General features: G+C 38.3%; 27 non-coding genes across 27 annotated transcripts; all 27 read right to left on the bottom strand.

The window, feature by feature from the left end:
* Positions 1-733: 733 nt before the first annotated feature.
* On the bottom strand, positions 734-805 carry TRNAQ-CUG (transfer RNA glutamine (anticodon CUG)). Its single transcript has one exon. It is a non-coding gene; the product is annotated as a tRNA-Gln (tRNA).
* A 662-nt stretch (positions 806-1,467) lies between these two features.
* Positions 1,468-1,549, bottom strand: TRNAS-UGA (transfer RNA serine (anticodon UGA)). The gene has a single exon. It is a non-coding gene; the product is annotated as a tRNA-Ser (tRNA).
* Positions 1,550-2,317: 768 nt separating this feature from the next.
* Positions 2,318-2,389, bottom strand: TRNAQ-CUG (transfer RNA glutamine (anticodon CUG)). The gene has a single exon. It is a non-coding gene; the product is annotated as a tRNA-Gln (tRNA).
* Positions 2,390-3,051: 662 nt separating this feature from the next.
* On the bottom strand, positions 3,052-3,133 carry TRNAS-UGA (transfer RNA serine (anticodon UGA)). Its single transcript has one exon. It is a non-coding gene; the product is annotated as a tRNA-Ser (tRNA).
* A 768-nt stretch (positions 3,134-3,901) lies between these two features.
* On the bottom strand, positions 3,902-3,973 carry TRNAQ-CUG (transfer RNA glutamine (anticodon CUG)). Its single transcript has one exon. It is a non-coding gene; the product is annotated as a tRNA-Gln (tRNA).
* Positions 3,974-4,636: 663 nt separating this feature from the next.
* On the bottom strand, positions 4,637-4,718 carry TRNAS-UGA (transfer RNA serine (anticodon UGA)). The gene has a single exon. It is a non-coding gene; the product is annotated as a tRNA-Ser (tRNA).
* A 766-nt stretch (positions 4,719-5,484) lies between these two features.
* TRNAP-CGG (transfer RNA proline (anticodon CGG)) lies at positions 5,485-5,556 on the bottom strand. Its single transcript has one exon. It is a non-coding gene; the product is annotated as a tRNA-Pro (tRNA).
* A 933-nt stretch (positions 5,557-6,489) lies between these two features.
* Positions 6,490-6,571, bottom strand: TRNAS-UGA (transfer RNA serine (anticodon UGA)). Its single transcript has one exon. It is a non-coding gene; the product is annotated as a tRNA-Ser (tRNA).
* A 766-nt stretch (positions 6,572-7,337) lies between these two features.
* TRNAQ-CUG (transfer RNA glutamine (anticodon CUG)) lies at positions 7,338-7,409 on the bottom strand. The gene has a single exon. It is a non-coding gene; the product is annotated as a tRNA-Gln (tRNA).
* A 663-nt stretch (positions 7,410-8,072) lies between these two features.
* TRNAS-UGA (transfer RNA serine (anticodon UGA)) lies at positions 8,073-8,154 on the bottom strand. The gene has a single exon. It is a non-coding gene; the product is annotated as a tRNA-Ser (tRNA).
* Positions 8,155-9,647: 1,493 nt separating this feature from the next.
* TRNAS-UGA (transfer RNA serine (anticodon UGA)) lies at positions 9,648-9,729 on the bottom strand. The gene has a single exon. It is a non-coding gene; the product is annotated as a tRNA-Ser (tRNA).
* Positions 9,730-11,225: 1,496 nt separating this feature from the next.
* TRNAS-UGA (transfer RNA serine (anticodon UGA)) lies at positions 11,226-11,308 on the bottom strand. Its single transcript has one exon. It is a non-coding gene; the product is annotated as a tRNA-Ser (tRNA).
* Positions 11,309-12,072: 764 nt separating this feature from the next.
* TRNAQ-CUG (transfer RNA glutamine (anticodon CUG)) lies at positions 12,073-12,144 on the bottom strand. Its single transcript has one exon. It is a non-coding gene; the product is annotated as a tRNA-Gln (tRNA).
* Positions 12,145-12,804: 660 nt separating this feature from the next.
* On the bottom strand, positions 12,805-12,886 carry TRNAS-UGA (transfer RNA serine (anticodon UGA)). The gene has a single exon. It is a non-coding gene; the product is annotated as a tRNA-Ser (tRNA).
* Positions 12,887-13,654: 768 nt separating this feature from the next.
* On the bottom strand, positions 13,655-13,726 carry TRNAQ-CUG (transfer RNA glutamine (anticodon CUG)). The gene has a single exon. It is a non-coding gene; the product is annotated as a tRNA-Gln (tRNA).
* A 663-nt stretch (positions 13,727-14,389) lies between these two features.
* TRNAS-UGA (transfer RNA serine (anticodon UGA)) lies at positions 14,390-14,471 on the bottom strand. The gene has a single exon. It is a non-coding gene; the product is annotated as a tRNA-Ser (tRNA).
* A 761-nt stretch (positions 14,472-15,232) lies between these two features.
* On the bottom strand, positions 15,233-15,304 carry TRNAQ-CUG (transfer RNA glutamine (anticodon CUG)). Its single transcript has one exon. It is a non-coding gene; the product is annotated as a tRNA-Gln (tRNA).
* Positions 15,305-15,967: 663 nt separating this feature from the next.
* Positions 15,968-16,049, bottom strand: TRNAS-UGA (transfer RNA serine (anticodon UGA)). The gene has a single exon. It is a non-coding gene; the product is annotated as a tRNA-Ser (tRNA).
* A 768-nt stretch (positions 16,050-16,817) lies between these two features.
* Positions 16,818-16,889, bottom strand: TRNAQ-UUG (transfer RNA glutamine (anticodon UUG)). Its single transcript has one exon. It is a non-coding gene; the product is annotated as a tRNA-Gln (tRNA).
* A 662-nt stretch (positions 16,890-17,551) lies between these two features.
* On the bottom strand, positions 17,552-17,633 carry TRNAS-UGA (transfer RNA serine (anticodon UGA)). The gene has a single exon. It is a non-coding gene; the product is annotated as a tRNA-Ser (tRNA).
* A 768-nt stretch (positions 17,634-18,401) lies between these two features.
* TRNAQ-CUG (transfer RNA glutamine (anticodon CUG)) lies at positions 18,402-18,473 on the bottom strand. Its single transcript has one exon. It is a non-coding gene; the product is annotated as a tRNA-Gln (tRNA).
* A 663-nt stretch (positions 18,474-19,136) lies between these two features.
* Positions 19,137-19,218, bottom strand: TRNAS-UGA (transfer RNA serine (anticodon UGA)). The gene has a single exon. It is a non-coding gene; the product is annotated as a tRNA-Ser (tRNA).
* Positions 19,219-19,986: 768 nt separating this feature from the next.
* TRNAQ-CUG (transfer RNA glutamine (anticodon CUG)) lies at positions 19,987-20,058 on the bottom strand. The gene has a single exon. It is a non-coding gene; the product is annotated as a tRNA-Gln (tRNA).
* Positions 20,059-20,720: 662 nt separating this feature from the next.
* TRNAS-UGA (transfer RNA serine (anticodon UGA)) lies at positions 20,721-20,802 on the bottom strand. Its single transcript has one exon. It is a non-coding gene; the product is annotated as a tRNA-Ser (tRNA).
* Positions 20,803-22,296: 1,494 nt separating this feature from the next.
* Positions 22,297-22,378, bottom strand: TRNAS-UGA (transfer RNA serine (anticodon UGA)). Its single transcript has one exon. It is a non-coding gene; the product is annotated as a tRNA-Ser (tRNA).
* Positions 22,379-23,880: 1,502 nt separating this feature from the next.
* TRNAS-UGA (transfer RNA serine (anticodon UGA)) lies at positions 23,881-23,962 on the bottom strand. The gene has a single exon. It is a non-coding gene; the product is annotated as a tRNA-Ser (tRNA).
* Positions 23,963-25,458: 1,496 nt separating this feature from the next.
* TRNAS-UGA (transfer RNA serine (anticodon UGA)) lies at positions 25,459-25,540 on the bottom strand. Its single transcript has one exon. It is a non-coding gene; the product is annotated as a tRNA-Ser (tRNA).
* Between the last annotated feature and the right edge of the window lie 1,405 nt (positions 25,541-26,945).

The raw sequence follows: 26,945 nt of genomic DNA, 5'->3' as shown, positions 1-26,945 counted from the left end.
TTCTGATAGCACCATGATCAAGATCAGTGATTATCCCTCTGGAAAATATCTCAGAAAATAGAAACAAAATTCTAGGTCCCAGTAAAAATGTAAAAATCTGATTTCGAGTCATCATCAATGGGAACCATGTACAGTCTAAGACTTTGACCTCTTCATAAGGTGGATATGGAGTGGGTCCATTCCAAAAACATCCTGAATATTACTCTGAAAATGCTGAAAACACTGAACAAACTCATTTCCATGTAAAAAAAGACTTGCTGTTCATATGATCGGGCTTTTGGCGTCTTTTAACCACATCAAGTTTCCAAAAATTCCAAGCGGTTAACTGAAATAAGCATATCTATCTTCTGGTATTTTTCATTTAGAAGTGCTCCATACTTATAATACAAGTCAATGGCTAGGTTAGAAACACTCCTTAAAGGTTCCTAAGTGACTTTTGGTGCATTTTGTGAGCTGCAAAGCAAAGCCTCAAAAACAGACTCAAAAGATGCCCAAAACAATTTTTAGAAAAACACCACCAAAAATGGTGGTGTTTTAAGTTTCATTAATCCTGTTTCAGAGATAGCTTTGGCCACAGAACTCACAGTGATCACTCCATGTATGCTTGGAACAATGAAATCTTTTTTTGGCTTTTGGTATGTTGATTTTAACTTTCTCTTTTTATGTTAAACCTTGGGAACAGGAGAACACAGTGTCAGTGGAAAAATTGAAACATGTGTACGAAAAACTGCCCAGGTTCCACTGAGATTTGAACTCAGATCGCTGGATTCAGAGTCCAGAGTGCTAACCATTACACCATGGAACCACACACAAAAAAGACTTGGCTGCAGTTTTGTGTTCTGGAAAGCACAATTGAACTCATGAATCATGGTGAAAACAGGCTCTAAAGCTGTAGTGCAAATCTACAATTAATACACAATGGTAAATTAATATCTTCTAAACTTTTATTCCACAAGTGTGCCAAGGGTTCCACGATATCTCAGCATGGACAGTTTTAAATGTTGATAAAAAGTGACTAGTAAAAGAGTGCTGGATCTGTTACTTGGAAAAAGAGCAAGAAAAAAATTAATTGCAAAACTTATACTGTTAGAAAGCTGTTCATCCAGAAGTCGCTAAAAATTTTTCACTGTGTGGTAAAAGGTTTCATCCAAGAGATAATTCAAGGTTGTTGCAAATCAAAGTTCATGTCCCAGTACATCTGCCACAACAATGGTCTGTGGCCGCTAGACAAAAGCGGGAGAAGCACCACTTACCTGGTGCCACACTCACGGTGCTTCTTTTGATTAGCGGCATGATGCACATGAGATGCAGCACCAGATCGGCTTATGGAATGTACATCCAAAAATGTAATCAGTCTGATTCTTGAAAACCGTTCCAGAGTTTGCATATCACTGTCATGGGGGTAGACAAGGAAACGCGCAAATTAATCTACTCAGGTAATCAGTCAAAAAGATTTAGGAACATGTACGTAGTCGGCAGGATTTGAACCTGCGCGGGGAAACCCCAATGGATTTCAAGTCCATCGCCTTAACCACTCGGCCACGACTACTCTGACTTAAAAATTTGATGAAATTCACACACCTTTTCTTATAGCACCATGATCAAGATCAGTGATTATCCCTCTGGAAAATATCTCAGAAAATAGAAACAAAATTCTAGGTCCCAGTAAAAATGTAAAAATCTGATTTCGAGTCATCATCAATGGGAACCATGTACAGTTTAAGACTTTGACCTCTTCATAAGGTGGATATGGAGTGGGTCCATTCCAAAAACATCCTGAAAATTACTCTGAAAATGCTGAAAACACTGAACAAATTCATTTCCATGTTAAAAAAGACTTGCTGTTCATATGATCGGGCTTTTGGCGTCTTTTAACCACATCAAGTTTCCAAAAATTCCAAGCGGTTAACTGAAATAAGCATATCTATCTTCTGGTATTTTTCATTTAGAAGTGCTCCATACTTATAATACAAGTCAATGGCTAGGTTAGAAACACTTCTTAAAGGTTCCTAAGTGACTTTTGGTGCATTTTGTGAGCTGCAAAGCAAAGCCTCAAAAACAGACTCAAAAGATGCCCAAAACAATTTTTAGAAAAACACCACCAAAAATGGTGGTGTTTTAAGTTTCATTAACCCTGCTTCATAGGTAGCTTTGGCCACAGAACTCACAGTGATCACTCCATGTATGCTTGGAACATTGAAATCTTTTTTTGGCTTTTGGTATGTTGATTTTAACTTTCTCTTTTTATGTTAAACCTTGGGAACAGGAGAACACAGTGTCAGTGGAAAAATTGAAACATGTGTACGAAAAACTGCCCAGGTTCCACTGAGATTTGAACTCAGATCGCTGGATTCAGAGTCCAGAGTGCTAACCATTACACCATGGAACCACACACAAAAAAGACTTGGCTGCAGTTTTGTGTTCTGGAAAGCACAATTGAACTCATGAATCATGGTGAAAACAGGCTCTAAAGCTGTAGTGCAAATCTACAATTAATACACAATGGTAAATTAATATCTTCTAAACTTTTATTCCACAAGTGTGCCAAGGGTTCCACGATATCTCAGCATGGACAGTTTTAAATGTTGATAAAAAGTGACTAGTAAAAGAGTGCTGGATCTGTTACTTGGAAAAAGAGCAAGAAAAAAATTAATTGCAAAACTTATACTGTTAGAAAGCTGTTCATCCAGAAGTCGCTAAAAATTTTTCACTGTGTGGTAAAAGGTTTCATCCAAGAGATAATTCAAGGTTGTTGCAAATCAAAGTTCATGTCCCAGTACATCTGCCACAACAATGGTCTGTGGCCGCTAGACAAAAGCGGGAGAAGCACCACTTACCTGGTGCCACACTCACGGTGCTTCTTTTGATTAGCGGCATGATGCACATGAGATGCAGCACCAGATCGGCTTATGGAATGTACATCCAAAAATGTAATCAGTCTGATTCTTGAAAACCGTTCCAGAGTTTGCATATCACTGTCATGGGGGTAGACAAGGAAACGCGCAAATTAATCTACTCAGGTAATCAGTCAAAAAGATTTAGGAACATGTACGTAGTCGGCAGGATTTGAACCTGCGCGGGGAAACCCCAATGGATTTCAAGTCCATCGCCTTAACCACTCGGCCACGACTACTCTGACTTAAAAATTTGATGAAATTCACACACCTTTTCTTATAGCACCATGATCAAGATCAGTGATTATCCCTCTGGAAAATATCTCAGAAAATAGAAACAAAATTCTAGGTCCCAGTAAAAATGTAAAAATCTGATTTCGAGTCATCATCAATGGGAACCATGTACAGTTTAAGACTTTGACCTCTTCATAAGGTGGATATGGAGTGGGTCCATTCCAAAAACATCCTGAAAATTACTCTGAAAATGCTGAAAACACTGAACAAATTCATTTCCATGTTAAAAAAGACTTGCTGTTCATATGATCGGGCTTTTGGCGTCTTTTAACCACATCAAGTTTCCAAAAATTCCAAGCGGTTAACTGAAATAAGCATATCTATCTTCTGGTATTTTTCATTTAGAAGTGCTCCATACTTATAATACAAGTCAATGGCTAGGTTAGAAACACTTCTTAAAGGTTCCTAAGTGACTTTTGGTGCATTTTGTGAGCTGCAAAGCAAAGCCTCAAAAACAGACTCAAAAGATGCCCAAAACAATTTTTAGAAAAACACCACCAAAAATGGTGGTGTTTTAAGTTTCATTAACCCTGCTTCATAGGTAGCTTTGGCCACAGAACTCACAGTGATCACTCCATGTATGCTTGGAACATTGAAATCTTTTTTTGGCTTTTGGTATGTTGATTTTAACTTTCTCTTTTTATGTTAAACCTTGGGAACAAGAGAACACAGTGTCAGTGGAAAAATTTAAACATGTGTACGAAAAACTGCCCAGGTTCCACTGAGATTTGAACTCAGATCGCTGGATTCAGAGTCCAGAGTGCTAACCATTACACCATGGAACCACACACAAAAAAGACTTGGCTGCAGTTTTGTGTTCTGGAAAGCAAAATTGAACTCATGAATCATGGTGAAAACAGGCTCTAAAGCTGTAGTGCAAATCTACAATTAATACACAATGGTAAATTAATATCTCCTAAACTTTTATTCCACAAGTGTGCCAAGGGTTCCACGATATCTCAGCAAGGACAGTTTTAAATGTTGATAAAAAGTGACTAGTAAAAAGAGTGCTAGATCTGTTACTTGGAAAAAGAGCAAGAAAAAAATTATTTGCAAAACTTATACTGTTAGAAAGCTGTTCATCCAGAAGTCGCTAAAAATTTTTCATTGTGTGGTAAAAGGTTTCATCCAAGAGATAATTCAAGGTTGTTGCAAATCAAAGTGCATGTCCCAGTACATCTGCCACAACAATGGTCTGTGGCCGCTAGACAAAAGCGGGAGAAGCACCACTTACCTGGTGCCACACTCACGGTGCTTCTTTTGATTAGCGGCATGATGCACATGAGATGCAGCGCCAGATCGGCTTATGGAATGTACATCCAAAAATCTAATCAGTCTGATTCTTGAAAACCGTTCCAGAGTTTGCATATCACTGTCATGGCGGTAGACAAGGAAACGCGCAAATTAATCTACTCAGGTAATCAGTCAAAAAGCTTTAGGAATATATACGTAGTCGGCAGGATTTGAACCTGCGCGGGGAAACCCCAATGGATTTCAAGTCCATCGCCTTAACCACTCGGCCACGACTACTCAGACATTAACATTTGATGAGATTCACACACCTTTTCTTATAGCACCATGATCAGGATCAGTGATTATCCCTCTGGAAAATATCTCAGAAAATAGAAACAAAATTCTAGGTCCCAGTAAAAAATGTAAAAATCTGATTTCGAGTCATCATCAATGGGAACCATGTACAGTTTAAGACTTTGACCTCTTCATAAGGTGGATATGGAGTGGGTCCATTCCAAAAACATCCTGAAAATTACTCTGAAAATGCTGAAAACACTGAACAAATTCATTTCCATGTAAAAAAAGACTTGCTGTTCATATGATCGGGCTTTTGGCGTCTTTTAACCACATCAAGTTTCCAAAAATTCCAAGCGGTTAACTGAAATAAGCATATCTATCTTCTGGTATTTTTCATTTAGAAGTGCTCCATACTTATAATACAAGTCAATGGCTAGGTTAGAAACACTCCTTAATGGTTCCTAAGTGACTTTTGGTGCATTTTGTGAGCTGCAAAGCAAAGCCTCAAAAACAGACTCAAAAGATGCCCAAAACAATTTTTAGAAAAACACCACCAAAAATGGTGTTTTAAGTTTCATTAACCCTGCTTCATAGGTAGCTTTGGCCACAGAACTCACAGCGATCACTCCATGTATGCTTGGAACATTGAAATCTTTTTTTGGCTTTTGGTATGTTGATTTTAACTTTCTCTTTTTATGTTAAACCTTGGGAACAGGAGAACACAGTGTCAGTGGAAAAATTGAAACATGTGTACAAAAAACTGCCCAGGTTCCACTGAGATTTGAACTGAGACCGCTGGATTCCGAGTCCAGAGTGCTAACCATTACACCATGGAACCACACACAAAAAAGACTTGGCTGCAGTTTTGTGTTCTGGAAAGCACAATTGAACTCATGAATCATGGTGAAAACAGGCTCTAAAGCTGTAGTGCAAATCTACAATTAATACACAATGGTAAATTAATATCTCCTAAACTTTTATTCCACAAGTGTGCCAAGGGTTCCACGATATCTCAGCATGGACAGTTTTAAATGTTGATAAAAAGTGACTAGTAAAAGAGTGCTGGATCTGTTACTTGGAAAAAGAGCAAGAAAAAAATTAATTGCAAAACTTATACTGCAGTTATACTGCAGTTTTGTGTTGTGGAAAGCACAATTGAACTCATGAATCATGGTGAAAACAGGCTCTAAAGCTGTAGTGCAAATCTACAATTAATACACAATGGTAAATTAATATCTCCTAAACTTTTATTCCACAAGTGTGCCAAGGGTTCCACGATATCTCAGCAAGGACAGTTTTAAATGTTGATAAAAAGTGACTAGTAAAAAGAGTGCTAGATCTGTTACTTGGAAATAGAGCAAGAAAAAAATTATTTGCAAAACTTATACTGTTAGAAAGCTGTTCATCCAGAAGTCGCTAAAAATTTTTCATTGTGTGGTAAAAGGTTTCATCCAAGAGATAATTCAAGGTTGTTGCAAATCAAAGTGCATGTCCCAGTACATCTGCCACAACAATGGTCTGTGGCCGCTAGACAAAAGCGGGAGAAGCACCACTTACCTGGTGCCACACTCACGGTGCTTCTTTTGATTAGCGGCATGATGCACATGAGATGCAGCGCCAGATCGGCTTATGGAATGTACATCCAAAAATCTAATCAGTCTGATTCTTGAAAACCGTTCCAGAGTTTGCATATCACTGTCATGGCGGTAGACAAGGAAACGCGCAAATTAATCTACTCAGGTAATCAGTCAAAAAGCTTTAAGAATATATACGTAGTCGGCAGGATTTGAACCTGCGCGGGGAAACCCCAATGGATTTCAAGTCCATCGCCTTAACCACTCGGCCACGACTACTCTGACTTAAACATTTGATGAGATTCACACACCTTTTCTTATAGCACCATGATCAAGATCAGTGATTATCCCTCTGGAAAATATCTCAGAAAATAGAAACAAAATTCTAGGTCCCAGTAAAAATGTAAAAATCTGATTTCGAGTCATCATCAATGGGAACCATGTACAGTTTAAGACTTTGACCTCTTCATAAGGTGGATATGGAGTGGGTCCATTCCAAAAACCTCCTGAAAATTACTCTGAAAATGCTGAAAACACTGAACAAATTTATTTCCATGTAAAAAAAGACTTGCGGTTCATATGATCGGGCTTTTGGCGTCTTTTACCACATCAAGTTTCAAAAATTTCAAGCGGTTAACTGAAATAAGCATATCTATCTTCTGGTATTTTTCATTTAGAAGTGCTCCATACTTATAATACAAGTCAATGTCTAGGTTAGAAACACTCTTTAAAGGTTCCTAAGTGACTTTTGGTGCATTTTGTGAGCTGCAAAGCAAAGCCTCAAAAACAGACTCAAAATATGCCCAAAACAATTTTTAGAAAAACACCACCAAAAATGGTGGTGTTTTAAGTTTCATTAACCCTGCTTCATAGGTAGCTTTGGCCACAGAACTCACAGTGATCACTCCATGTATGCTTGGAACATTGAAATCTTTTTTTGGCTTTTGGTATGTTGATTTTAACTTTCTCTTTTTATGTTAAACCTTGGGAACAGGAGAACACAGTGTCAGTGGAAAAATTGAAACATGTGTACGAAAAACTGCCCAGGTTCCACTGAGATTTGAACTCAGATCGCTGGATTCAGAGTCCAGAGTGCTAACCATTACACCATGGAACCACACACAAAAAAGACTTGGCTGCAGTTTTGTGTTCTGAAAAGCACAATTGAACTCATGAAACATGGTGAAAACAGGCTCTAAAGCTGTAGTGCAAATCTACAATTAATACACAATGGTAAATTAAAATCTTCTAAACTTTTATTCCACAAGTGTGCCAAGGGTTCCACGATATCTCAGCAAGGACAGTTTTAAATGTTGATAAAAAGTGACTAGTAAAAAGAGTGCTAGATCTGTTACTTGGAAAAAGAGCAAGAAAAAAATTATTTGCAAAACTTATACTGTTAGAAAGCTGTTCATCCAGAAGTCGCTAAAAATTTTTCATTGTGTGGTAAAAGGTTTCATCCAAGAGATAATTCAAGGTTGTTGCAAATCAAAGTGCATGTCCCAGTACATCTGCCACAACAATGGTCTGTGGCCGCTAGGCAAAAGCGGAAGAAGCACCACTTACCTGGTGCCACACTCACGGTGCTTCTTTTGATTAGCGGCATGATGCACATGAGATGCAGTGCCAGATCGGCTTATGGAATGTACATCCAAAAATCTAATCAGTCTGATTCTTGAAAACCGTTCCAGAGTTTGCATATCACTGTCATGGCGGTAGACAAGGAAACGCGCAAATTAATCTACTCAGGTAATCAGTCAAAAAGCTTTAGGAATATATACGTAGTCGGCAGGATTTGAACCTGCGCGGGGAAACCCCAATGGATTTCAAGTCCATCGCCTTAACCACTCGGCCACAACTACTCTGACTTAAACATTTGATGAAATTCACACACCTTTTCTTATAGCACCATGATCAAGATCAGTGATTATCCCTCTGGAAAATATCTCAGAAAATAGAAACAAAATTCTAGGTCCCAGTAAAAATGTAAAAATCTGATTTCGAGTCATCATCAATGGGAACCATGTACAGTTTAAGACTTTGACCTCTTCATAAGGTGGATATGGAGTGGGTCCATTCCAAAAACCTCCTGAAAATTACTCTGAAAATGCTGAAAACACTGAACAAATTCATTTCCATGTAAAAAAAGACTTGCTGTTCATATGATCGGGCTTTTGGCGTCTTTTAACCACATCAAGTTTCAAAAATTTCAAGCGGTTAACTGAAATAAGCATATCTATCTTCTGGTATTTTTCATTTAGAAGTGCTCCATACTTATAATACAAGTCAATGGCTAGGTTAGAAACACTCCTTAATGGTTCCTAAGTGACTTTTGGTGCATTTTGTGAGCTGTAAAAAAAAGCCTCAAAAACAGACTCAAAAGATGCCCAAAACAATTTTTAGAAAAACACCACCAAAAATGGTGGTGTTTTAAGTTTCATTAATCCTGCTTCATAGGTAGCTTTGGCCACAGAACTCACAGTAATCACTCCATGTATGCTTGGAACATTGAAATCTTTTTTTGGCTTTTGGTATGTTGATTTTAACTTTCTCTTTTTATGTTAAACCTTGGGAACAGGAGAACACAGTGTCAGTGGAAAAATTGAAACATGTGTACGAAAAACTGCCCAGGTTCCACTGAGATTTGAACTCAGATCGCTGGATTCAGAGGCCAGAGTGCTAACCATTACACCATGGAACCACACACATGCCTGCAGTTTTGAGTTCTGGAAAGCACAAATGAAGTCATGAATCATGGTGAAAACAGGCTCTAAAGCTGTAGTGCAAATCTACAATTAATACACAATGTTAAATTAATATCTCCTAAACTTTTATTCCACAAGTGTGCCAAGGGTTCCACGATATCTGAGCAAGGACAGTTTTAAATGTTGATAAAAAGTGACTAGTAAAAAGAGTGCTAGATCTGTTACTTGGAAAAAGAGCAAGAAAAAAATTAATTGCAAAACGAATACTGTTAGAAAGGTGTTCATCCAGAAGTTGCTAAAAATTTTTCATTGTGTGGTAAAAGGTTTAATCCAAGAGATAATTCAAGGTTGTTGCAAATCAAAGTGCATGTCCCAGTACATCTGCCACAACAATGGTCTGTGGCCGCTAGACAAAAGCGGGAGAAGCACCACTTACCTGGTGCCACACTCACGGTGCTTCTTTTGATTAGCGGCATGATGCACATGAGATGCAGCACCAGATCGGCTTATGGAAATTTCATCCAAAAATCTAATCAGTCTGATTCTTGAAAACCGTTCCAGAGTTTGCATATCACTGTCATGGGGGTAGACAAGAAAACGTGCAAATTAATCTACTCAGGTAATCAGTCAAAAAGCTTTAGGAACATATACGTAGTCAGCAGGATTTGAACCTGCGCGGGGAAACCCAAATGGATTTCAAGTCCATCGCCTTAACCACTCGGCCACGACTACTCAGACATTAACATTTGATGAGATTCACACACCTTTTCTTATAGCACCATGATTAAGATCAGTGATTATCCCTCTGGAAAATATCTCAGAAAATAGAAACAAAATTCTGGGTCCCAGTAAAAATGTAAAAATCTGATTTTAAGTCATCATCAATGGGAACCATGTACAGTTTAAGACTTTGACCTCTTCATAAGGTGGATATGGAGTGGGTCCATTCCAAAAACATCCCGAAAATTACTCTGAAAATGCTGAAAACACTGAACAAATTCATTTCCATGAAAAAAAAGACTTGCTGTTCATATGATCGGGCTTTTGGCGTCTTTTAACCACATCAAGTTTCCAAAAATTCCAAGCTGTTAACTGAAATAAGCATATCTATCTTCTGGTATTTTTCATTTAGATGTGCTCCATACTTATAATACAAGTCAATGGCTAGGTTAGAAACACTCCTTAATGGTTCCTAAGTGACTTTTGGGGCATTTTGTGAGCTACAAAGAAAAGCCTCAAAAACAGACTCAAAAGATGCTCAAAACAATTTTTAGAAAAACACCACCAAAAATGGTGGTGTTTTAAGTTTCATTAACCCTGCTTCATAGGTAGCTTTGGCCACAGAACTCACAGTGATGACTCCATGTATGCTTGGAACATTGAAATCTTTTTTTGGCTTTTGGTATGTTGATTTTAACTTTCTCTTTTTATGTTAAACCTTGGGAACAGGAGAACACAGTGTCAGTGGAAAAATTGAAACATGTGTACGAAAAACTGCCCAGGTTCCACTGAGATTTGAACTCAGATCGCTGGTTTCAGAGTCCAGAGTGCTAACCATTACACCATGGAACCACACACAAAAAAGACTTGGCTGCAGTTTTGTGTTCTGGAAAGCACAATTGAACTCATGAATCATGGTGAAAACAGGCTCTAAAGCTGTAGTGCAAATCTACAATTAATACACAATGGTAAATTAATATCTCCTAAACTTTTATTCCACAAGTGTGCCAAGGGTTCCATGATATCTCAGCATGGACAGTTTTAAATGTTGATAAAAAGTGACTAGTAAAAGAGTGCTGGATCTGTTACTTGGAAAAAGAGCAAGAAAAAAATTAATTGCAAAACTTATACTGTTAGAAAGCTGTTCATCCAGAAGTTGCTAAAAATTTTTCACTGTGTGGTAAAAGGTTTCATCCAAGAGATAATTCAAGGTTGTTGCAAATCAAAGTGCATGTCTCAGTACATCTGCCACAACAATGGTCTGTGGCCGCTAGACAAAAGCGGGAGAAGCACCACTTACCTGGTGCCACACTCACGGTGCTTCTTTTGATTAGCGGCATGATGCACATGAGATGCAGCGCCAGATCGGCTTATGGAATGTACATCCAAAAATCTAATCAGTCTGATTCTTGAAAACCGTTCCAGAGTTTGCATATCACTGTCATGGGGGCAGACAAGGAAACGCGCAAATTAATCTACTCAGGTAATCAGTCAAAAAGCTTTAGGAACATATATCGGCAGGATTTGAACCTGCGCGGGGAAACCCCGATGGATTTCAAGTCCATCGCCATAACCACTCGGCCACGACTACTCAGACGTTAACATTTGATGAGATTCACACACCTTTTCTTATAGCACCATGATCAAGATCAGTGATTATCCCTCTGGAAAATATCTCAGAAAATAGAAACAAAATTCTAGGTCCCAGTAAAAATGTAAAAATCTGATTTCGAGTCTTCATCAATGGGAACCATGTAGAGTTTAAGACTTTGACCTCTTCATAAGGTGGATATGGAGTGGGTCCATTCCAAAAACATCCTGAAAATTACTCTGAAAATGCTGAAAACACTGAACAAATTCATTTCCATGTGAAAAAAGTTTTGCTGTTCATATGATCGGGCTTTTGGCGTCTTTTAACCACATCAAGTTTCCAAAAATTCCAAGCGGTTAACTGAAATAAGCATATCTATCTTCTGGTATTTTTCATTTAGAAGTGCTCCATACTTATAATACAAGTCAATGGCTAGGTTAGAAACACTCCTTAAAGGTTCCTAAGTGACTTTTGGTGCATTTTGTGAGCTGCAAAGCAAAGCCTCAAAAACAGACTCAAAAGATGCCCAAAACAATTTTTAGAAAAACACCACCAAAAATGGTGGTGTTTTAAGTTTCATTAACCCTGCTTCATAGGTAGCTTTGGCCACAGAACTCACAGTGATCACTCCATGTATGCTTGGAACATTAAAATCTTTTTTTGGCTTTTGGTATGTTGATTTTAACTTTCTCTTTTTATGTTAAACCTTGGGAACAGGAGAACACAGTGTCAGTGTCTTTCAACATGTGTACGAAAGACTGCCCAGGTTCCACTGAGATTTGAACTCAGATCGCTGGATTCAGAGTCCAGAGTGCTAACCATTACACCATGGAACCACGCACAAAAAAGACTTGGCTGCAGTTTTGTGTTCTGGAAAGCACAATTGATCTCATGAATGATGGTGAAAGGCTCTAAAGCTGTAGTGCAAATCTACAATTAATACACAATGGTAAATTAATATCTTCTAAACTTTTATTCCACAAGTGTGCCAAGGGTTCCACGATATCTCAGCAAGGACAGTTTTAAATGTTGATAAAAAGTGACTAGTAAAAAGAGTGCTAGATCTGTTACTTGGAAAAAGAGCAAGAAAAAAATTATTTGCAAAACTTATACTGTTAGAAAGCTGTTCATCCAGAAGTCGCTAAAAATTTTTCATTGTGTGGTAAAAGGTTTAATGCAAGAGATAATTCAAGGTTGTTGCAAATCAAAGTGCATGTCCCAGTACATCTGCCACAACAATGGTCTGTGGCCGCTAGACAAAAGCAGGAGAAGCACCACTTACCTGGTGCCACACTCACGGTGCTTCTTTTGATTAGCGGCATGATGCACATGAGATGCAGCACCAGATCGGCTTATGGAAAGTACATCCAAAAATCTAATCAGTCTGATTCTTGAAAACCGTTCCAGAGTTTGCATATCACTGTCATGGGGGTAGACAAGGAAACGTGCAAATTAATCTACTCAGGTAATCAGTCAAAAAGCTTTAGGAACATATACGTAGTCAGCAGGATTTGAACCTGCGCGGGGAAACCCAAATGGATTTCAAGTCCATCGCCTTAACCACTCGGCCACGACTACTCAGACATTAACATTTAATGAGATTCACACACCTTTTCTTATAGCACCATGATTAAGATCAGTAATTATCCCTCTGGAAAATATCTCAGAAAATAGAAACAAAATTCTGGGTCCCAGTAAAAATGTAAAAATCTGATTTTAAGTCATCATCAATGGGAACCATGTACAGTTTAAGACTTTGACCTCTTCATAAGGTGGATATGGAGTGGGTCCATTCCAAAAACATCCCGAAAATTACTCTGAAAATGCTGAAAACACTGAACAAATTCATTTCCATGAAAAAAAAGTCTTGCTGTTCATATGATCGGGCTTTTGGCGTCTTTTAACCACATCAAGTTTCCAAAAATTCCAAGCTGTTAACTGAAATAAGCATATCTATCTTCTGGTATTTTTCATTTAGAAGTGCTCCATACTTATAATACAAGTCAATGGCTAGGTTAGAAACACTCCTTAATGGTTCCTAAGTGACTTTTGGGGCATTTTGTGAGCTACAAAGAAAAGCCTCAAAAACAGACTCAAAAGATGCTCAAAACAATTTTTAGAAAAACACCACCAAAAATGGTGGTGTTTTAAGTTTCATTAATCCTGCTTCATAGGTAGCTTTGGCCACAGAACTCACAGTGATGACTCCATGTATGCTTGGAACATTGAAATCTTTTTTTGGCTTTTGGTATGTTGATTTTAACTTTCTCTTTTTATGTTAAACCTTGGGAACAGGAGAACACAGTGTCAGTGGAAAAATTGAAACATGTGTACGAAAAACTGCCCAGGTTCCACTGAGATTTGAACTCAGATCGCTGGATTCAGAGTCCAGAGTGCTAACCATTACACCATGGAACCACACACAAAAAAGACTTGGCTGCAGTTTTGTGTTCTGGAAAGCACAATTGAACTCATGAATCATGGTGAAAACAGGCTCTAATGCTGTAGTGCAAATCTACAATTAATACACAATGGTAAATTAATATCTCCTAAACTTTTATTCCACAAGTGTGCCAAGGGTTCCACGATATCTCAGCAAGGACAGTTTTAAATGTTGATAAAAAGTGACTAGTAAAAAGAGTGCTAGATCTGTTACTTGGAAAAAGAGCAAGAAAAAAATTATTTGCAAAACTTATACTGTTAGAAAGCTGTTCATCCAGAAGTCACTAAAAATTTTTCATTGTGTGGTAAAAGGTTTCATCCAAGAGATAATTCAAGGTTGTTGCAAATCAAAGTGCATGTCCCAGTACATCTGCCACAACAATGGTCTGTGGCCGCTAGACAAAAGCGGGAGAAGCACCACTTACCTGGTGCCACACTCACGGTGCTTCTTTTGATTAGCGGCATGATGCACATGAGATGCAGCGCCAGATCGGCTTATGGAATGTACATCCAAAAATCTAATCAGTCTGATTCTTGAAAACCGTTCCAGAGTTTGCATATCACTGTCACGGCGGTAGACAAGGAAACGCGCAAATTAATCTACTCAGGTAATCAGTCAAAAAGCTTTAGGAATATATACGTAGTCGGCAGGATTTGAACCTGCGCGGGGAAACCCCAATGGATTTCAAGTCCATCGCCTTAACCACTCGGCCACGACTACTCAGACATTAACATTTGATGAGATTCACACACCTTTTCTTATAGCACCATGATCAAGATCAGTGATTATCCCTCTGGAAAATATCTCAGAAAATAGAAACAAAATTCTAGGTCCCAGTAAAAATGTAAAAATCTGATTTCGAGTCATCATCAATGGGAACCATGTACAGTTTAAGACTTTGACCTCTTCATAAGGTGGATATGGAGTGGGTCCATTCCAAAAACATCATGAAAATTACTCTGAAAATGCTGAAAACACTGAACAAATTCATTTCCATGTAAAAAAAGACTTGCTGTTCATATGATCGGGCTTTTGGCGTCTTTTAACCACATCAAGTTTCCAAAAATTCCAAGCGGTTAACTGAAATAAGCATATCTATCTTCTGGTATTTTTCATTTAGAAGTGCTCCATACTTATAATACAAGTCAATGGCTAGGTTAGAAACACTCCTTAAAGGTTCCTAAGTGACTTTTGGTGCATTTTGTGAGCTGCAAAGCAAAGCCTCAAAAACAGACTCAAAAGATGCCCAAAACAATTTTTAGAAAAACACCACCAAAAACGGTGGTGTTTTAAGTTTCATTAACCCTGCTTCATAGGTAGCTTTGGCCACAGAACTCACAGTGATCACTCCATGTATGCTTGGAACATTGAAATCTTTTTTTGGCATGTTGATTTTAACTTTCTCTTTTTATGTTAAACCTTGGGAACAGGAGAACACAGTGTCAGTGGAAAAATTTAAACATGTGTACGAAAAACTGCCCAGGTTCCACTGAGATTTGAACTCAGATCGCTGGATTCAGAGTCCAGAGTGCTAACCATTACACCATGGAACCACGCACAAAAAAGACTTGGCTGCAGTTTTGTGTTCTGGAAAGCACAATTGAACTCATGAATCATGGTGAAAACAGGCTCTAAAGCTGTAGTGCAAATCTACAATTAATACACAATGGTAAATTAATATCTTCTAAACTTTTATTCCACAAGTGTGCCAAGGGTTCCACGATATCTCAGCAAGGACAGTTTTAAATGTTGATAAAAAGTGACTAGTAAAAAGAGTGCTAGTTCTGTTACTTGGAAAAAGAGCAAGAAAAAAATTATTTGCAAAACTTATACTGTTAGAAAGCTGTTCATCCAGAAGTCGCTAAAAATGTTTCATTGTGTGGTAAAAGGTTTAATGCAAGAGATAATTCAAGGTTGTTGCAAATCAAAGTGCATGTCCCAGTACATCTGCCACAACAATGGTCTGTGGCCGCTAGACAAAAGCGGGAGAAGCACCACTTACCTGGTGCCACACTCACGGTGCTTCTTTTGATTAGCGGCATGATGCACATGAGATGCAGCACCAGATCGGCTTATGGAATGTACATCCAAAAATCTAATCAGTCTGATTCTTGAAAACCGTTCCAGAGTTTGCATATCACTGTCATGGGGGTAGACAAGGAAACGCGCAAATTAATCTACTCAGGTAATCAGTCAAAAAGCTTTAGGAACATATACGTAGTCGGCAGGATTTGAACCTGCGCGGGAAAACCCCAATGGATTTCAAGTCCATCGCCTTAACCACTCGGCCACGACTACTCAGACATTAACATTTGATGAGATTCACACACCTTTTCTTATAGCACCATGATCAAGATCAGTGATTATCCCTCTGGAAAATATCTCAGAAAATAGAAACAAAATTCTAGGTCCCAGTAAAAATGTAAAAATCTGATTTTGAGTCATCATCAATGGGAACCATGTACAGTTTAAGACTTTGACCTCTTCATAAGGTGGATATGGAGTGGGTCCATTCCAAAAACATCCTGAAAATTACTCTGAAAATGCTGAAAACACTGAACAAATTCATTTCCATGTAAAAAAAGACTTGCTGTTCATATGATAGGGCTTTTGGCGTCTTTTAACCACATCAAGTTTCCAAAAATTCCAAGCGGTTAACTGAAATAAGCATATCTATCTTCTGGTATTTTTCATTTAGAAGTGCTCCATACTTATAATACAAGTCAATGGCTAGGTTAGAAACACTCCTTAATGGTTCCTAAGTGACTTTTGGTGCATTTTGTGAGCTGCAAAGCAAAGCCTCAAAAACAGACTCAAAAGATGCCCAAAACAATTTTTAGAAAAACACCACCAAAAATAGTGGTGTTTTAAGCTTCATTAATCCTGCTTCATAGGTAGCTTTGGCCACAGAATTCACAGTGATCACTCCATGTATGCTTGGAACATTGAAATCTTTTTTTGGCTTTTGGTATGTTGATTTTAACTTTCTCTTTTTATGTTAAACCTTGGGAACAGGAGAACACAGTGTCAGTGGAAAAATTGAAACATGCGTACGAAAAACTGCCCAGGTTCTACTGAGATTTGAACTCAGATCGCTGGATTCAAAGTCCAAAGTGCTAACCATTACACCATGGAACCACACACAAAAAAGACTTGGCTGCAGTTTTGTGTTCTGGAAAGCACAATTGAACTCATGAATCATGGTGAAAACAGGCTCTAAAGCTGTAGTGCAAATCTACAATTAATACACAATGGTAAATTAATATCTCCTAAACTTTTATTCCGCAAGTGTGCCAAGGGTTCCACGATATCTCAGCAAGGACAGTTTTAAATGTTGATAAAAAGTGACTAGTAAAAGAGTGCTGTATCTGTTACTTGGAAAAAGAGCAAGAAAAAAATTAATTGCAAAACTTATACTGTTAGAAAGCTGTTCATCCAGAAGTTGCTAAAAATTTTTCACTGTGTGGTAAAAGGTTTCATCCAAGAGATAATTCAAGGTTGTTGCAAATCAAAGTGCATGTCCCAGTACATCTGCCACAACAATGGTCTGTGGCCGCTAGACAAAAGCGGGAGAAGCACCACTTACCTGGTGCCACACTCACGGTGCTTCTTTTGATTAGCGGCATGATGCACATGAGATACAGCACCAGATCGGCTTATGGAATGTACATCCAAAAAACTAATCAGTCTGATTCTTGAAAACCGTTCCAGAGTTTGCATATCACTGTCATGGGGGTAGACAAGGAAACGCGCAAATTAATCTACTCAGGTAATCAGTCAAAAAGCTTTAGGAACATATACATAGTCAGCAGGATTTGAACCTGCGCGGGGAAACCCCAATGGATTTCAAGTCCATCGCCTTAACCACTCGGCCACGACTACTCAGACGTTAACATTTGATGAGATTCACACACCTTTTCTTATAGCACCATGATCAAGATCAGTGATTATCCCTCTGGAAAATATCTCAGAAAATAGAAACAAAATTCTAGGTCCCAGTAAAAATGTAAAAATCTGATTTCGAGTCATCATCAATGGGAACCATGTACAGTTTAAGACTTTGACCTCTTCATAAGGTGGATATGGAGTGGGTCCATTCCAAAAACATCCTGAAAATTACTCTGAAAATGCTGAAAACACTGAACAAATTCATTTCCATCTAAAAAAAGACTTGCTGTTCATATGATCGGGCTTTTGGCGTCTTTTAACCACATCAAGTTTCCAAAAATTCCAAGCGGTTAACTGAAATAAGCATATCTATCTTCTGGTATTTTTCATTTAGAAGTGCTCCATACTTATAATACAAGTCAATGGCTAGGTTAGAAACACTCCTTAAAGGTTCCTAAGTGACTTTTGGTGCATTTTGTGAGCTGCAAAGCAAAGCCTCAAAAACAGACTCAAAAGATGCCCAAAACAATTTTTTGAAAAACACCACCAAAAATGGTGGTGTTTTAAGTTTCATTAACCCTGCTTCATAGGTAGCTTTGGCCACAGAACTCACAGTGATCACTCCATGTATGCTTGGAACATTGAAATCTTTTTTTGGCTTTTGGTATGTTGATTTTAAATTTCCCTTTTTATGTTAAACCTTGGGAACAGGAGAACACAGTGTCAGTGGAAAAATTGAAACATGTGTACGAAAAACTGCCCAGGTTCCACTGAGATTTGAACTCAGATCGCTGGATTCAGAGTCCAGAGTGCTAACCATTACACCATGGAACCACACACAAAAAAGACTTGGCTGCAGTTTTGTGTTCTGGAAAGCACAATTGAACTCATGAATCATGGTGAAAACAGGCTCTAAAGCTGTAGTGCAAATCTACAATTAATACACAATGGTAAATTAATATCTCCTAAACTTTTATTCCACAAGTGTGCCAAGGGTTCCACGATATCTCAGCAAGGACAGTTTTAAATGTTGATAAAAAGTGACTAGTAAAAAGAGTGCTAGATCTGTTACTTGGAAAAAGAGCAAGAAAAAAATTATTTGCAAAACTTATACTGTTAGAAAGCTGTTCATCCAGAAGTCACTAAAAATTTTTCATTGTGTGGTAAAAGGTTTCATCCAAGAGATAATTCAAGGTTGTTGCAAATCAAAGTGCATGTCCCAGTACATCTGCCACAACAATGGTCTGTGGCCGCTAGACAAAAGCGGGAGAAGCACCACTTACCTGGTGCCACACTCACGGTGCTTCTTTTGATTAGCGGCATGATGCACATGAGATGCAGCGCCAGATCGGCTTATGGAATGTACATCCAAAAATCTAATCAGTCTGATTCTTGAAAACCATTCCAGAGTTTGCATATCACTGTCACGGCAGTAGACAAGGAAACGCGCAAATTAATCTACTCAGGTAATCAGTCAAAAAGCTTTAGGAATATATACGTAGTCGGCAGGATTTGAACCTGCCCGGGGAAACCCCAATGGATTTCAAGTCCATCGCCTTAACCACTCGGCCACGACTACTCAGACATTAACATTTGATGAGATTCACACACCTTTTCTTATAGCACCATGATCAAGATCAGTGATTATCCCTCTGGAAAATATCTCAGAAAATAGAAACAAAATTCTAGGTCCCAGTAAAAATGTAAAAATCTGATTTCGAGTCATCATCAATGGGAACCATGTACAGTTTAAGACTTTGACCTCTTCATAAGGTGGATATGGAGTGGGTCCATTCCAAAAACATCCTGAAAATTACTCTGAAAATGCTGAAAACACTGAACAAATTCATTTCCATGTAAAAAAAGACTTGCTGTTCATATGATCGGGCTTTTGGCGTCTTTTAACCACATCAAGTTTCCAAAAATTCCAAGCGGTTAACTGAAATAAGCATATCTATCTTCTGGTATTTTTCATTTAGAAGTGCTCCATACTTATAATACAAGTCAATGGCTAGGTTAGAAACACTCCTTAAAGGTTCCTAAGTGACTTTTGGTGCATTTTGTGAGCTGCAAAGCAAAGCCTCAAAAACAGACTCAAAAGATGCCCAAAACAATTTTTAGAAAAACACCACCAAAAATGGTGGTGTTTTAAGTTTCATTAACCCTGCTTCATAGGTAGCTTTGGCCACAGAATTCACAGTGATCACTCCATGTATGCTTGGAACATTGAAATCTTTTTTTGGCTTTTGGTATGTTGATTTTAACTTTCTCTTTTTATGTTAAACCTTGGGAACAGGAGAACACAGTGTCAGTGGAAAAATTGAAACATGCGTACGAAAAACTGCCCAGGTTCTACTGAGATTTGAACTCAGATCGCTGGATTCAGAGTCCAGAGTGCTAACCATTACACCATGGAACCACACACAAAAAAGACTTGGCTGCAGTTTTGTGTTCTGGAAAGCACAATTGAACTCATGAATCATTGTGAAAACAGGCTCTAAAGCTGTAGTGCAAATCTACAATTAATACACAATGGTAAATTAATATCTCCTAAACTTTTATTCCGCAAGTGTGCCAAGGGTTCCACGATATCTCAGCAAGGACAGTTTTAAATGTTGATAAAAAGTGACTAGTAAAAGAGTGCTGTATCTGTTACTTGGAAAAAGAGCAAGAAAAAAATTAATTGCAAAACTTATACTGTTAGAAAGCTGTTCATCCAGAAGTCGCTAAAAATTTTTCACTGTGTGGTAAAAGGTTTCATCCAAGAGATAATTCAAGGTTGTTGCAAATCAAAGTGCATGTCCCAGTACATCTGCCACAACAATGGTCTGTGGCCGCTAGACAAAAGCGGGAGAAGCACCACTTACCTGGTGCCACACTCACGGTGCTTCTTTTGATTAGCGGCATGATGCACATGAGATGCAGCACCAGATCGGCTTATGGAATGTACATCCAAAAAACTAATCAGTCTGATTCTTGAAAACCGTTCCAGAGTTTGCATATCACTGTCATGGGGGTAGACAAGGAAACGCGCAAATTAATCTACTCAGGTAATCAGTCAAAAAGCTTTAGGAACATATACGTAGTCAGCAGGATTTGAACCTGCGCGGGGAAACCCCAATGGATTTCAAGTCCATCGCCTTAACCACTCGGCCACGACTACTCAGACGTTAACATTTGATGAGATTCACACACCTTTTCTGATAGCACCATGATCAAGATCAGTGATTATACCTCTGGAAAATATCTCAGAAAATAGAAACAAAATTCTAGGTCCCAGTAAAAATGTAAAAATCTGATTTCGAGTCATCATCAATGGGAACCATGTACAGTTTAAGACTTTGACCTCTTCATAAGGTGGATATGGAGTGGGTCCATTCCAAAAACATCCTGAAAATTACTCTGAAAATGCTGAAAACACTGAACAAATTCATTTCCATGTAAAAAAAGACTTGCTGTTCATATGATCGGGCTTTTGGCGTCTTTTAACCACATCAAGTTTCCAAATATTCCAAGCGGTTAACTGAAATAAGCATATCTATCTTCTGGTATTTTTCATTTAGAAGTGCTCCATACTTATAATACAAGTCAATGGCTAGGTTAGAAACACTCCTTAAAGGTTCCTAAGTGACTTTTGGTGCATTTTGTGAGCTGCAAAGCAAAGCCTCAAAAACAGACTCAAAAGATGCCCAAAACAATTTTTAGAAAAACACCACCAAAAATGGTGGTGTTTTAAGTTTCATTAACCCTGCTTCATAGGTAGCTTTGACCACAGAACTCACAGTGATCACTCCATGTATGCTTGGAACATTGAAATCTTTTTTTGGCTTTTGATTTTAACTTTCTCTTTTTATGTTAAACCTTGGGAACAGGAGAACACAGTGTCAGTGGAAAAATTGAAACATGTGTACGAAAAACTGCCCAGGTTCCACTGAGATTTGAATTCAGATAGCTGGATTCAGAGTCCAGAGTGCTAACCATTACACCATGGAACCACACACAAAAAAGACTTGGCTGCAGTTTTGTGTTCTGGAAAGCACAATTGAACTCATGAATCATGGTGAAAACAGGCTCTAAAGCTGTAGTGCAAATCTACAATTAATACACAATGGTAAATTAATATCTTCTAAACTTTTATTCCACAAGTGTGCCAAGGGTTCCACGATATCTCAGCATGGACAGTTTTAAATGTTGATAAAAAGTGACTAGTAAAAGAGTGCTGGATCTGTTACTTGGAAAAAGAGCAAGAAAAAAATTAATTGCAAAACTTATACTGTTAGAAAGCTGTTCATCCAGAAGTCGCTAAAAATTTTTCACTGTGTGGTAAAAGGTTTCATCCAAGAGATAATTCAAGGTTGTTGCAAATCAAAGTGCATGTCCCAGTACATCTGCCACAACAATGGTCTGTGGCCGCTAGACAAAAGCGGGAGAAGCACCACTTACCTGGTGCCACACTCACGGTGCTTCTTTTGATTAGCGGCATGATGCACATGAGATGCAGCACCAGATCGGCTTATGGAATGTACATCCAAAAATCTAATCAGTCTGATTCTTGAAAACCGTTCCAGAGTTTGCATATCACTGTCATGGGGGTAGACAAGGAAACGCGCAAATTAATCTACTCAGGTAATCAGTCAAAAAGATTTAGGAACATATACGTAGTCGGCAGGATTTGAACCTGCGCGGGGAAACCCCAATGGATTTCAAGTCCATCGCCTTAACCACTCGGCCACGACTACTCTGACTTAAACATTTGATGAAATTTACACACCTTTTCTTATAGCACCATGATCAAGATCAGTGATTATCCCTCTGGAAAATATCTCAGAAAATAGAAACAAAATTCTAGGTCCCAGTAAAAATGTAAAAATCTGATTTCGAGTCATCATCAATGGGAACCATGTACAGTTTAAGACTTTGACCTCTTCATAAGGTGGATATGGAGTGGGTCCATTCCAAAAACCTCCTGAAAATTACTCTGAAAATGCTGAAAACACTGAACAAATTTATTTCCATGTAAAAAAAGACTTGCTGTTCATATGATCGGGCTTTTGGCGTCTTTTAACCACATCAAGTTTCAAAAATTCCAAGCGGTTAACTGAAATAAGCATATCTATCTTCTGGTATTTTTCATTTAGAAGTGCTCCATACTTATAATACAAGTCAATGGCTAGGTTAGAAACACTCCTTAATGGTTCCTAAGTGACTTTTGGTGCATTTTGTGAGCTGTAAAGAAAAGCCTCAAAAACAGACTCAAAAGATGCCCAAAACAATTTTTAGAAAAACACCACCAAAAATGGTGGTGTTTTAAGTTTCATTAATCCTGCTTCATAGGTAGCTTTGGCCACAGAACTCACAGTGATCACTCCATGTATGCTTGGAACATTGAAATCTTTTTTTGGCTTTTGGTATGTTGATTTTAACTTTCTCTTTTTATGTTAAACCTTGGGAACAGGAGAACACAGTGTCAGTGGAAAAATTGAAACATGTGTACGAAAAACTGCCCAAGTTCCACTGAGATTTGAACTCAGATCGCTGGATTCAGAGTCTAGAGTGCTAACCATTACACCATGGAACCACACACAAAAAAGACTTGGCTGCAGTTTTGTGTTCTGGAAAGCACAATTGAACTCATGAATCATGGTGAAAACAGGCTCTAAAGCTGTAGTGCAAATCTACAATTAATACACAATGGTAAATTAATATCTCCTAAACTTTTATTCCACAAGTGTGCCAAGGGTTCCACGATATCTCAGCAAGGACAGTTTTAAATGTTGATAAAAAGTGACTAGTAAAAAGAGTGCTAGATCTGTTACTTGGAAAAAGAGCAAGAAAAAAATTATTTGCAAAACTTATACTGTTAGAAAGCTGTTCATCCAAAAGTCGCTAAAAATTTTTCATTGTGTGGTAAAAGGTTTCATCCAAGAGATAATTCAAGGTTGTTGCAAACCAAAGTGCATGTCCCAGTACATCTGCCACAACAATGGTCTGTGGCCGCTAGACAAAAGCGGGAGAAGCACCACTTACCTGGTGCCACAGTCACGGTGCTTCTTTTGATTAGCGGCATGATGCACATGAGATGCAGCACCAGATCGGCTTATGGAATGTACATCCAAAAATCTAATCAGTCTGATTCTTGAAAACCGTTCCAGAGTTTGCATATCACTGTCATGGCGGTAGACAAGGAAACGCGCAAATTAATCTACTCAGGTAATCAGTCAAAAAGATTTAGGAACATATACGTAGTCGGCAGGATTTGAACCTGCGCGGGGAAACCCCAATGGATTTCAAGTCCATCGCCTTAACCACTCGGCCACGACTACTCTGACTTAAACATTTGATGAGATTCACACACCTTTTCTTATAGCACCATGATCAAGATCAGTGATTATCCCTCTGGAAAATATCTCAGTAAATAGAAACAAAATTCTAGGTCCCAGTAAAAATGTAAAAATCAGATTTCGAGTCATCATCAGTGGGAACCATGTACAGTTTAAGACTTTGACCTCTTCATAAGGTGGATATGGAGTGGGTCCATTCCAAAAACATCCTGAAAATTACTCTGAAAATGCTGAAAACACTGAACAAATTCATTTCCATGTAAAAAAAGACTTGCTGTTCATATGATCGGGCTTTTGGCGTCTTTTAACCACATCAAGTTTCCAAAAATTCCAAGCGGTTAACTGAAATAAGCATATCTATCTTCTGGTATTTTTCATTTAGAAGTGCTCCATACTTATAATACAAGTCAATGGCTAGGTTAGAAACACTCCTTATAGGTTCCTAAGTGACTTTTGGTGCATTTTGTGAGCTGTAAAGAAAAGCCTCAAAAACAGACTCAAAAGATGCCCAAAACAATTTTTAGAAAAACACCACCAAAAATGGTGGTGTTTTAAGTTTCATTAATCCTGCTTCATAGGTAGCTTTGGCCACAGAACTCACAGTGATCACTCCATGTATGCTTGGAAGATTAAAATCTTTTTTTGGCTTTTGGTATGTTGATTTTAACTTTCTCTTTTTATGTTAAACCTTGGGAACAGGAGAACACAGTGAAAAAATTGAAACATGTGTATGAAAAACTGCCCAGGTTCCACTGATGTTTGAACTCAGATCGCTGGATTCAGAGTCCAGAGTGCTAACCATTACACCATGGAACCACACACTAAAAAGACTTGGCTGCAGTTTTGTGTTCTGGAAAGCACAATTGGACTCATGAATCATGGTGAAAACAGGCTCTAAAGCTGTAGTGTAAATCTACAATTAATACACAATGGTAAATTAATATCTCCTAAACTTTTATTCCACAAGTGTGCCAAGGGTTCCACGATATCTCAGCATGGACAGTTTTAAATGTTGATAAAAAGTGACTAGTAAAAGAGTGCTGGATCTGTTACTTGGAAAAAGAGCAAGAAAAAAATTATTTGCAAAACTTATACTGTTAGAAAGCTGTTCATCCAGAAGTCGCTAAAAATTTTTCACTGTGTGGTAAAAGGTTTCATCCAAGAGATAATTCAAGGTTGTTGCAAATCAAAGTGCATGTCCCAGTACATCTGCCACAACAATGGTCTGTGGCCGCTAGACAAAAGCGGGAGAAGCACCACTTACCTTGTGCCACACTCACGGTGCTTCTTTTGATTAGCGGCATGATGCACATGAGATGCAGCACCAGATCGGCTTATGGAATGTACATCCAAAAATCTAATCAGTCTGATTCTTGAAAACCGTTCCAGAGTTTGCATATCACTGTCATGGGGGTAGACAAGGAAACGCGCAAATTAATCTACTCAGGTAATCAGTCAAAAAGCTTTAGGAACATATACGTAGTCGGCAGGATTTGAACATGCGCGGGGAAAACCCAATGGATTTCAAGTCCATCGCCTTAACCACTCGGCCACGACTACTCAGACATTAACATTTGATGAGATTCACACACCTTTTTTGATAGCACCATGATCAAGATCAGTGATTATCCCTCTGGAAAATATCTCAGAAAATAGAAACAAAATTCTAGGTCCCAGTAAAAATGTAAAAATCTGATTTCGAGTCATCATCAATGGGAACCATGTACAGTTTAAGACTTTGACCTCTTCATAAGGTGGATATGGAGTGGGTCCATTCCAAAAACATCCTGAAAATTACTCTGAAAATGCTGAAAACACTGAACAAATTCATTTCCATGTAAAAAAAGACTTGCTGTTCATATGATCGGGCTTTTGGCGTCTTTTAACCACATCAAGTTTCCAAAAATTCCAAGCGGTTAACTGAAATAAGCATATCTATCTTCTGGTATTTTTCATTTAGAAGTGCTCCATACTTATAATACAAGTCAATGGCTAGGTTAGAAACACTCCTTAAAGGTTCCTAAGTGAATTTTGGTGCATTTTGTGAGCTGCAAAGCAAAGCCTCAAAAACAGACTCAAAAGATGCCCAAAACAATTTTTAGAAAAACACCACCAAAAATGGTGGTGTTTTAAGTTTCATTAACCCTGCTTCATAGGTAGCTTTGGCCACAGAACTCACAGTGATCACTCCATGTATGCTTGGAACATTGAAATCTTTTTTTGGCACGTTGATTTTAACTTTCTCTTTTTATGTTAAACCTTGGGAACAGGAGAACACAGTGTCAGTGGAAAAATTGAAACATGTGTACGAAAAACTGCCCAGGTTCCACTGAGATTTGAACTCAGATCGCTGGATTCAGAGTCCAGAGTGCTAACCATTACACCATGGAACAACACACAAAAAAGACTTGGCTGCAGTTTTGTGTTCTGGAAAGCACAATTGAACTCATGAATCATGGTGAAAACAGGCTCTAAAGCTGTAGTGCAAATCTACAATTAATACACAATGGTAAATTAATATCTTCTAAACTTTTATTCCACAAGTGTGCCAAGGGTTCCACGATATCTCAGCACGGACAGTTTTAAATGTTGATAAAAAGTGACTAGTAAAAAGAGTGCTAGATCTGTTACTTGGAAAAAGAGCAAGAAAAAAATTATTTGCAAAACTTATACTGTTAGAAAGCTGTTCATCCAGAAGTCGCTAAAAATTTTTCTCTGTGTGGTAAAAGGTTTCATCCAAGAGATAATTCAAGGTTGTTGCAAATCAAAGTGCATGTCACAGTACATCTGCCACAACAATGGTCTGTGGCCGCTAGACAAAAGCGGGAGAAGCACCACTTACCTTGTGCCACACTCACGGTGCTTCTTTTGATTAGCGGCATGATGCACATGAGATGCAGCACCAGATCGGCTTATGGAATGTACATCCAAAAATCTAATCAGTCTGATTCTTGAAAACCGTTCC

The sequence above is a fragment of the Ranitomeya imitator genome, chromosome 9 (genome assembly GCF_032444005.1).
Source record: "Ranitomeya imitator isolate aRanImi1 chromosome 9, aRanImi1.pri, whole genome shotgun sequence".
Taxonomy (NCBI): Eukaryota; Metazoa; Chordata; class Amphibia; order Anura; family Dendrobatidae; genus Ranitomeya; species Ranitomeya imitator.
This window is presented reverse-complemented; position numbering and strand designations above follow the sequence as displayed.